At 45.0% G+C, this 8,315-nt stretch overlaps 1 protein-coding gene across 2 annotated transcripts in view; it reads left to right on the top strand.

Annotated features, from left to right (window-relative positions):
* The first annotated feature begins 2,377 nt into the window (after positions 1-2,377).
* Positions 2,378-8,315, top strand: part of RASSF8 (Ras association domain family member 8) — a 122,470-nt gene continuing 116,532 nt past the window's right edge. For both annotated transcript variants that reach the window (XM_033222630.1, XM_033222628.1), the window contains exon 1: positions 2,378-2,535. The gene's annotated coding sequence lies outside the window, so the exon portion shown is untranslated. The remainder of the gene's footprint in view (positions 2,536-8,315) is intronic.

The raw sequence follows: 8,315 nt of genomic DNA, 5'->3' as shown, positions 1-8,315 counted from the left end.
TTGTTATCCAATCAGGAAGTTCTGTCCATCATGTAAGAGTTGGTTATCAGGAGTCAGTCAACTTGTTTACCTCTAGATGTGATAACAGTGAGGTCCAGATCCTCCTGGTGATCACTACAAACTGGATTAAGAGTCAGCTACTCAGTTAGATCCTGAATCCTGGTCCAACGATAACCACACTCTTGCCTGCTATAACTAACCCCTGCTTCAAGAAGTACACAAAAGAGGGATCACTAACACAGCCAAAGAAAGGAGAAATTTTTTTTTTTTTTTTGAGATGGAGTTTCACTCTTGTTGCCCAGGCTGGAGTGCAATGACTTGATCTTGGTTCACTGCAACCTCCACCTCCCAGGTTCAAGTGATTCTCCTGCCTCAGTCTCCCAGGTTGCTGCGATTACAGGCATGCGCCACCATGCCCGGCTAATTTTGTATTTTTAGTAGAGACGGGTTTCTCCATGTTGGTCAGGCTGGTCTTGAACTCCCAACCTCAGGTGATCTGCCCACCTTGGCCTCCCAAGGTGCTGGGATTATAGGCGTCAGTCACCGTGCCCAGTGGAAAGGCAGAAAGTTCTAAGAAGGAGAGGTCAACATTGGCAAATGCCACAAAGGGCACAAGATGGGAATTAAATTTTTCCATTAGATTTGGCAATTAAGCAATGGCTAATGTTGTTCAGTGGAGTGAAAGGCTGAGAAGGGAATGAGAGGTTAGGAAACATTCACCTTAAGGCGAGGCAACTCCTTTGAAAAGAGTCTAGTAGGGTTAAGGGAGGATCCATGCCCCACAGGTTGACTTTTAAATCACATTCCCTTTGGTTTTGCATTTGAATCACAGCGAACTTTCTCCTCTCCAAATGTTGATTTGACAAATTTAAGTCTTACCATGGCTCTCTTCTCAGTCCACCTGCAGGCCAAGGAACTAATGAGGTGTGGAGTAACTAAAGGTCAAAAAACAAGAGGAAGAAACAAAGGACCAAAAAAACCCCAAACCTTAAATCAGGTCCTGAGTCAGACATGCCGTAACAAATTCTACTTCAAGTTTAATATTCTTGTTTTGATGATGTTTAAAAAAAGAAAAAAAAAGCAAGTGTCTGGAAAATTAAAAGGCGGGGGTGGGGGGGCTTTTTAATTGGAGTGCTTTCTTGTATGTCATCAACGATCTGCACCCCATCGCCCTGCGAATAAATAGCTGTTGCGGAGTTGGGGTGTGTGTGACCACAAAATCCAAAGGCTGAATTTTGCCCAGTGCCTTGAGTAATTGCATGTCACACACAAAAATTAGTAGAATACTCAAAACAACATACACATCTGTATTTCCGTATGAAAGCACCCGTTTCCTTCCTTGAATACCTGCTATTTTTAAAGGGGTTGGGAGTGCAGCGGGGCGGGGGCATGAGGCGTTTTTCTGAATCCAAGCCCAGCTCTTTCTAAACTTTTGTTACTCACGTCCGTTTGATTCATTTGCTGTTTTTTCTTTCTTTCCTTCTTTCTTTTTTCTTCCTCCCCCCCCTCCTGCCTCTGTCATTGCCTGCTGCCCGAGGTACGCTGAATCACAGCCACTGCAGATGAAAAGCAATTTAAACCAAGGTCCTTGGAGGGGGGATGGAAGGACTCTCTTAAATATTCTTCCCTCTGCGGAAAAAGCCTCCTACTTTCCGGGTGACCGTAGAGGGCAGTTTGACAAGTCTCAGCCCCAGGCGATGGAAGATTTTACCCGTGGGAGTCACGAGCCACCGGTCATCTCCCCGCGCCCGGCTTTCGGGTCCTCAGGCCTCGGTGCGTCGCGGGCCAGGCGACGGCGGGGCTGCGTCTTGGACCGGGCGAGCGTGGCCCGGTGGGCCCGAGGGTCGCGCAGCGCTCCCCGCCGCTTTAAAAGCTCCCACAATGCAGCGCTGGCGTCCCAGTTCCGTTACGAGGTCTCTCCCGGCGCCGGCGAGCGGGCCAGGCGCGGGCGGGGCGCGGGGGAGCGGCGGCTGAAACCCAACCGCCCGGCTGAGGGGGGCGCCCCCGCGCCGCTCCTCTCGCGCGCTCAGCCGCGGCCCGGCGAAGGGGCGGAGCCGCCCGGCCGCCCGGCCAGGCACGGCCCCCAGCTCGGCCCCCAGCCTAGAGGCACCAGCCGCTGGAGCGAGCGGGCCGGCGGCTTCTACGCCCGCGTTCGTCCGGCGCTCCGCGCCGCGCCCCGCTCAGCGTCTGCCGCCCAGCTCCTCGCCCAGCCTCGCCGAGCCTCGCCCTTCCCGACCGCGGCGGCGGTGGCACTGGGGGCGGCTCCCGCGGCGTCTCTGCCCCTGGCCAAGCGCTCGCGCACCGCGGCACCCCCGCCAGTGGCGTCCACACTTACCTAGCGCGGGCCGGGAGGTGCGCGGAGAGGGGGCGCCGGGGCCTTTCGCCGGTGCGGGGTGCGGGGCGCGGGGCGCGCGGCGCAGGGAGTGCCGGGGAGTGCGGCGCGGGGACAGGCGCTGGGCGGCCGCGGAGCTCCGGGTGCCGCCGCGTCCCCAGCGCCCCGGCCGGCCTGCGGGGGCGGCGCAGTTGCGAAACTGAGTAAGTATTAACTTTGCTCTGCGGCGGCGATCCGGACTGCGCCGGGGACCCCGCCCGTCCTGCCTGCAGCCTCGGAGCTGCCCTCCGCCCGGGTTGCCCCTCTCTCCGCACCTTGGGTCCCTCGTCCGTTGCGCCCCCACCCTGCCCCGCCGCAGGCTCCCGCTCCCTCTGCGTTCACCTTTCCTGGTGTGTCACCCTTTGCGCCTCTCCCCGCTGCACACAAGCCGTGGACTGAAAAGTACGAGCTTGGCTTTGCTTTTCTGCTTCCTCCCAGTGTCCTTGGCAAGGGAGTTTAGAGGCCACTTTTCTTGCGAAGGGAATTTTATGTCTGGTTTTTAAAATATTTTTTCCTTCGGATGGATATCGGATGCTCGCTTGCCGGGTGGCGGTTTGGTGAACGCGTATTTTCTCCTCTAAAAATTGGTTTATAGGTTTTTAAATTTCATTTGAACTGTTAACCATCTGCATTCTATTCTCTTTTGCCGCCAGTCCCTTTGGGGAGGGGAGTCCAGGAGAGGGGACGTTCAAAGTAATTCTGTCTTGCAAACTAGAAAGTTTGAGAGGGTAAATCGCACAAAGCAGGAAGATTCAACCTGAAGGGACGCGAGCTTTGAATATGGGTCCTGGTGCGGCAATGGGTTTTAAAAGATAAGTGCTTGGGTTCGGAATCCAGTGTTGATTGTTATTTTAGCATCATAGAGCCGCCTGGTGTTGCTAAACCACTACTTTCCCAGCATCAAATGGCATCTTGAGTAGTGCAACGTAGGATATATAATTGCGGGTCCTGATCTTTAGGGAGTTAGAAGCGAAATGAATGCAAATCACGTTTCATAGATGACTTAAACCTGTCAGGTTAACCCTGTCAGGTTAGCATTAAAGCATTGCATTAAAAAAAAAAAAAAATTCCTCTAGCCCTGTGACAGCAGGGACGAACATTTATGGATTTTCCAGTAGATTGTGGCTCAGCAATTCATTAGACCTGCTTTGTCCCCAGGAAGCATTTTTAAATATGTGTGCATCTCTGCTTTTCTCTCCGTTAGATTAACCACTCATTCTGGTAGGGGGCCCCAGGTAGTTTTTATTTTCTTTTTTGCCTTTCATCTTGGAGTTGTCAGGAGTTGCCATCATGTTATGAAGGAACAGAAAATGAGAAGCTTTCTTAATGGGTTTTCGACATACTGTCCTTTGCCTGAGTGAGGCGGTAGTGAATGCCAGCCAGTTCTCTGCAGGGAGAGGTGCAGGGTAGAAGCAAAAATCAGGACGCAGGAGACAGCACTATCATTTGGGGAAGTGGTTTGTGTGAGTTTTATTTTTTAGCGGGCATACTAATGGTACTTTTAATTTTTTTTATCTCCATGAGGCACTCTCCCCAAACCATAAAATTACACATGACCATCCCCCACTTGAAGAAGACTGAACATATGTTTGATGATGATTCTATTCAGGGACCAAATACAACAAAGTATAATTTGTAATACAGATGATAAAACCTTTCAAAAATCTCCCCCTTCCTCATTTTTTCCTCAAGAGTCTCCAGGTGGTACTTTCTGTGATGGGCACAATGGGCAGTAATGCATAGAGTTCTTTCTAGGTTTGTTGATCAAACCTTATTTCTGGGCTTTAGTAGCTTAGGGGTGCATTAGAGGGCCCTGAGAGGGAGCAAATCATGGGGCTGTGCAGGCAGGAAAGGCACTTCACTTTGCAGAAGTGTCAGTATGCTTCAGGAAAAAGCAATTGCAAAGAACAGAGAGTGTTGAAGTTGTTTATAGGATGCGTGTTTCCTGAATTTGGCATTTGGTTCAGATATTTGGGAATTACAGATTTAAAATTCGACATAGTTGTATAATTTGTTTTGCCTTTTATTTATTTTTTAAAGTTGCAACCTTTTAACCTGAATCTTCAGTGTTTGGCTCTTGTGGGCTTCTGTACATGGTGACTTACGTCAGTTTTTGACCTGACTGCCTTGTATTTTGAGAAATGATTAGTTCTTCAGGGTTTCTGACTCATTTATTACTTGTTTTATGTTGATGTATATAATGACTTGAAAGTAAAAATATTGTTTGTTGCAGAATATTGTTGCCTTTTTCTTATGGGTAATTCCTGGCATAATGGCTTTGCTCCTTTATTATAAAACATTAAGATCTTAGATATCATGCTAGTGTTCAAAACATAACAAAACTCTTTGCAGGTAAAAGTGGAGTGGGAATGGGAGTTGGATAGAAATACATGCATCATAAATTAAAGATTTGGATTAAAAAATAATATAACGTTTATTTACTCTTCTTTGGTGCTAACTTGCTCCAACCCTAAATAGACCTAAAAATTCCAAGTATAGAGAGAGTTTCCAAGTATTCTGTATAGTGGAAAGAATGTTTACCCCACTGCCAGCCAGACTTGGGTTGCACGTGTGACTTTGTCACTCCCGAGGTGAGTGAGCTTGGCCATGCCACTTCAGCCTCTGTGATCTACAGTTGGGTATCTGGAAAATGGGGATACTACTACTGAAAGGGATGCTATGGTGAGTAGAACATCTAATATATATTAGATGTGCCTGGCACATTTCAGCCAATAAATGGCAACATCTCAAACTCCTTCAGAATTGAGCTCTTGGTCACTCAAACTTTCAAACTGTTCCTCCTCCATTTTTCATCTCATCCATCCAAGGAGTAGCTCGCTCCACTCTCTCTTTTCTTCTATTAGCCCTAGCAAACCAGTCCATCATAAAGTCCTGCTGTCCATTTTTATTGCAAAAATCCCTTTCAAACCGGTCTGATTTTCAGTCCCCACTATTCCACCATCCTAATGCAAGCCACTGTATTGCACTATCTTTCCTTGGTGAGGTGCCTCCTGCACACACCCTGCACCCCTTCCAGTCTGTTTTCCTACCAGCAGCCTGAAAAAGAAAAAAAAAGAAAATAGTCATTTGCCATCTTAAAGTTGTCAAGATTCTCAGGAAACACATTTATTTATTTTTGGGATAAGATACCAAATCCTTGACATTACTTCAGGGTCCTGCATGATTTGGTCCCTACCTCCACTTGGATCTCTTGCTGTCATCTTGGCCAGTTCTCCAGCAGGTTAGCCTCAGGGCTGTGGCTCATGCTGTTGGTCTATTTAGGATCAGCTCCTTGAGTAACTTCTTATCCTTGGGTGCTAGCTCAAATATCCTTTCTCATAAAGATCTTCTCTGACAAGGCCACCCTTATCATCATGCAAATTAGAGGTCCTTTATTTTCTCCCTCATAACATAATCACTTTTCCTTCTGAATATTTACCACAATTTACTTATTGTTTAATCACTTAGGGTCGTCCTCTTGCCCTTGAGGTTAATATGAAGTTAATAATACCTGGTTTATTCACCAGTGCCTGGTGTATGTAGTAGGTGCTCAATAAATACGTTGATATAATGAGTAAGATCGTAATATAAGTTTGTATCTTTATCTCTTTTTTGAAATGGAGTCTTACTATGTTGCCCAGTTGGTCTTTAACTCCTGGCCTCAAGTGATCCTCCTGCCTCAGCCTCCTGAGTAGCTGGGACTACAGGTGTGTGCCACCATGCCTGGCTTCTGTATTTGTATCTTGATTGACTTCTTTATCACTGTTAAATTTGTTTTTCATTATAGAAAAGCCAGACCCACAGTTTTCTGTATTCCTTCTTTGCCTGGCTATATGTGTAGTATGAAGTGACCTTTGCAAATATCAGGTAGAAATGCATGTAGGCTCTGTGAAAGATTCATGGTAATAAATTGAGACACCTTTTAATTAGTGTTACCCTTGTGACTTTCTGTTGTACATAATCCTTTTTCTAAATATGTCATTAAAATAATTATCCTTTTTTTTTTTTTTTTTAATCAGCAGAGGCTTACTGAAAGGAAAAAAAATCTTACTGTGCCTTACTATTTTACACAGCGTCACGTGATAACACGTTAGTCAGCTGCTGTTGGCTGGTGGTGCCAGACATCAAAGGAAGGTTGGGAAAACTTTAGTGGAAAAACACTAGAGTTAAGAGTTCTAAGGATGCTCAGTGCTGTCCAGCTGTTGATGTGACTTGCATGGTAACTAGACATCACTGGACCATACACTTAAGAGAGAGGAGGAGTTCTTTTTGTTTCGTTTTTTGTTTTTATTTTTTAAAGTGGGAGCCACCTAGAAGTCTGGAAGTTCTTTTCTTCTCTGTCATTAAAGCATTCCTTATTTTAGCCAAAAAAAAAGTCTCATGACCTTCCAACTCCGAGAAAGGCTTACAGCTTTGAGTATTTTTGTCATGTGGTTGCTCTTTACGAAATATTAGCTTGATGTCCTCTAACTCTGAAGTACTTATGTCTGTTATTGATGTTTATAATCTCTACTTCTTGCATAGTTCTGCATTTTTCTCTTGACTTGTTTTTTAGGACCTTAGTATTCCTTAAAAATTATTTCCTCACACCCTTAGAGTGTAGTTCTAGTTCTCTCTAGTTTTGTATCTTATAGATCACTGAGTGTGCGGGGGCACTTTGGAGCTGATTCAAGTCCTTCAGAACATACTCCTCTGCAGTCCACCTCGGGGGTTCCCAAACTGTGATCATTTGAGTGGTCTGGACCCTGAGGTTTCCCAAGCCCGGGTGCTCTTGGGTTGGGAGAGCAAGGAGCATGAAAGCAGCATCTTTGAGCCCTTGTTGGGTGCTCTATTAGAGGAGGAGTGAGTAGTTTATCTGGTCAGAATTGGAAAAGTGAAGCTTAGGCTATCTTTCCGTACATTTGCTTCACAAAAGAAAATTGTTCCTTTTGTTCCTACATTTCCCCACGCCTGATTTTCTAATCAGGAAGGCATGAGAAGAGAGAGATGTCCCTGCAAGCCAGACCCTTACCTTGGTGCTTATTTAGACGTGATTTTAAAAATGTTGAGAGCAAGCCCTGAGAGGGGTACACCAGGTGATTTGCCTTGTGCAGGGCCTCTGTGCCCGCAGGACATTCGCATCATGAGTAGCTGCCACTGTGGAGGAGAGGAAAGTTATGGTTGGGAACCCTTGTTATTTTTTTTTCCATCATGTATGTATGTCCACTGGTTACTTGGGTGACCTTGAAAAACTTGCCTGGAGCTTTTTAACACCAATAATATTTATTACCCATTTATTTCACAGACTTGCTATAGGATGTAGAAGGCTATTCTTAGCAAGCTTTTTTTTTTTAAATCACATTCAGATATATCACAAGATATTACAGTGAACTGTAGGGCTGTCCAAATTTTATGTATGTAGAAACATATTTTCTTACTCATTAACATATGTTTTACTCTTTGTTTTGAAAATAAATCAGATGTAAATGCAGGTTATAACAAGAGAAGAGCTGTGATAGTTTGCCACCAGGTTTTATGTAGGTAATATATTTTGTTACTGGTGTTATATTTTGTCACTGTTGTTAGCTATCATTGGCTCGTGAGTGCTAAATCATGTTTATCCTTATAGTAATTTTACTATTGGAAAATTGCTTAAGACCAAATTATTCTTCCAGATACAAGTATGTATGTTTAAAAGAAATTGGGGTTCTCTTTAATGGATAGATATTGGGCAGAAAGTAAGGTTTTACCCTTATTTTTGCTTAAAATATTTGAATGGATTTATAATCTATGAAACTCTACTGTAGACATACCAGTGAGAAATAGGGATGTTTTGTAATGTTGAAGGTAAATTTTGTTCATTTCTACAGAAAGTTCTAATATGTTAAATGTCAGAATATTTTATAGTAGTTTATTTGTGCTATATTTTTTCTTTTTTAGTGTATAATGACTTCCTTCCCTTATA

The sequence above is a fragment of the Trachypithecus francoisi genome, unplaced genomic scaffold, assembly GCF_009764315.1.
Source record: "Trachypithecus francoisi isolate TF-2019V2 unplaced genomic scaffold, Tfra_2.0 Lachesis_group11, whole genome shotgun sequence".
Classification (NCBI taxonomy): domain Eukaryota; kingdom Metazoa; phylum Chordata; class Mammalia; order Primates; family Cercopithecidae; genus Trachypithecus; species Trachypithecus francoisi.
Note: the sequence above shows the minus strand (reverse complement) of the source record. Positions and strands in the feature narration are given on the sequence as shown.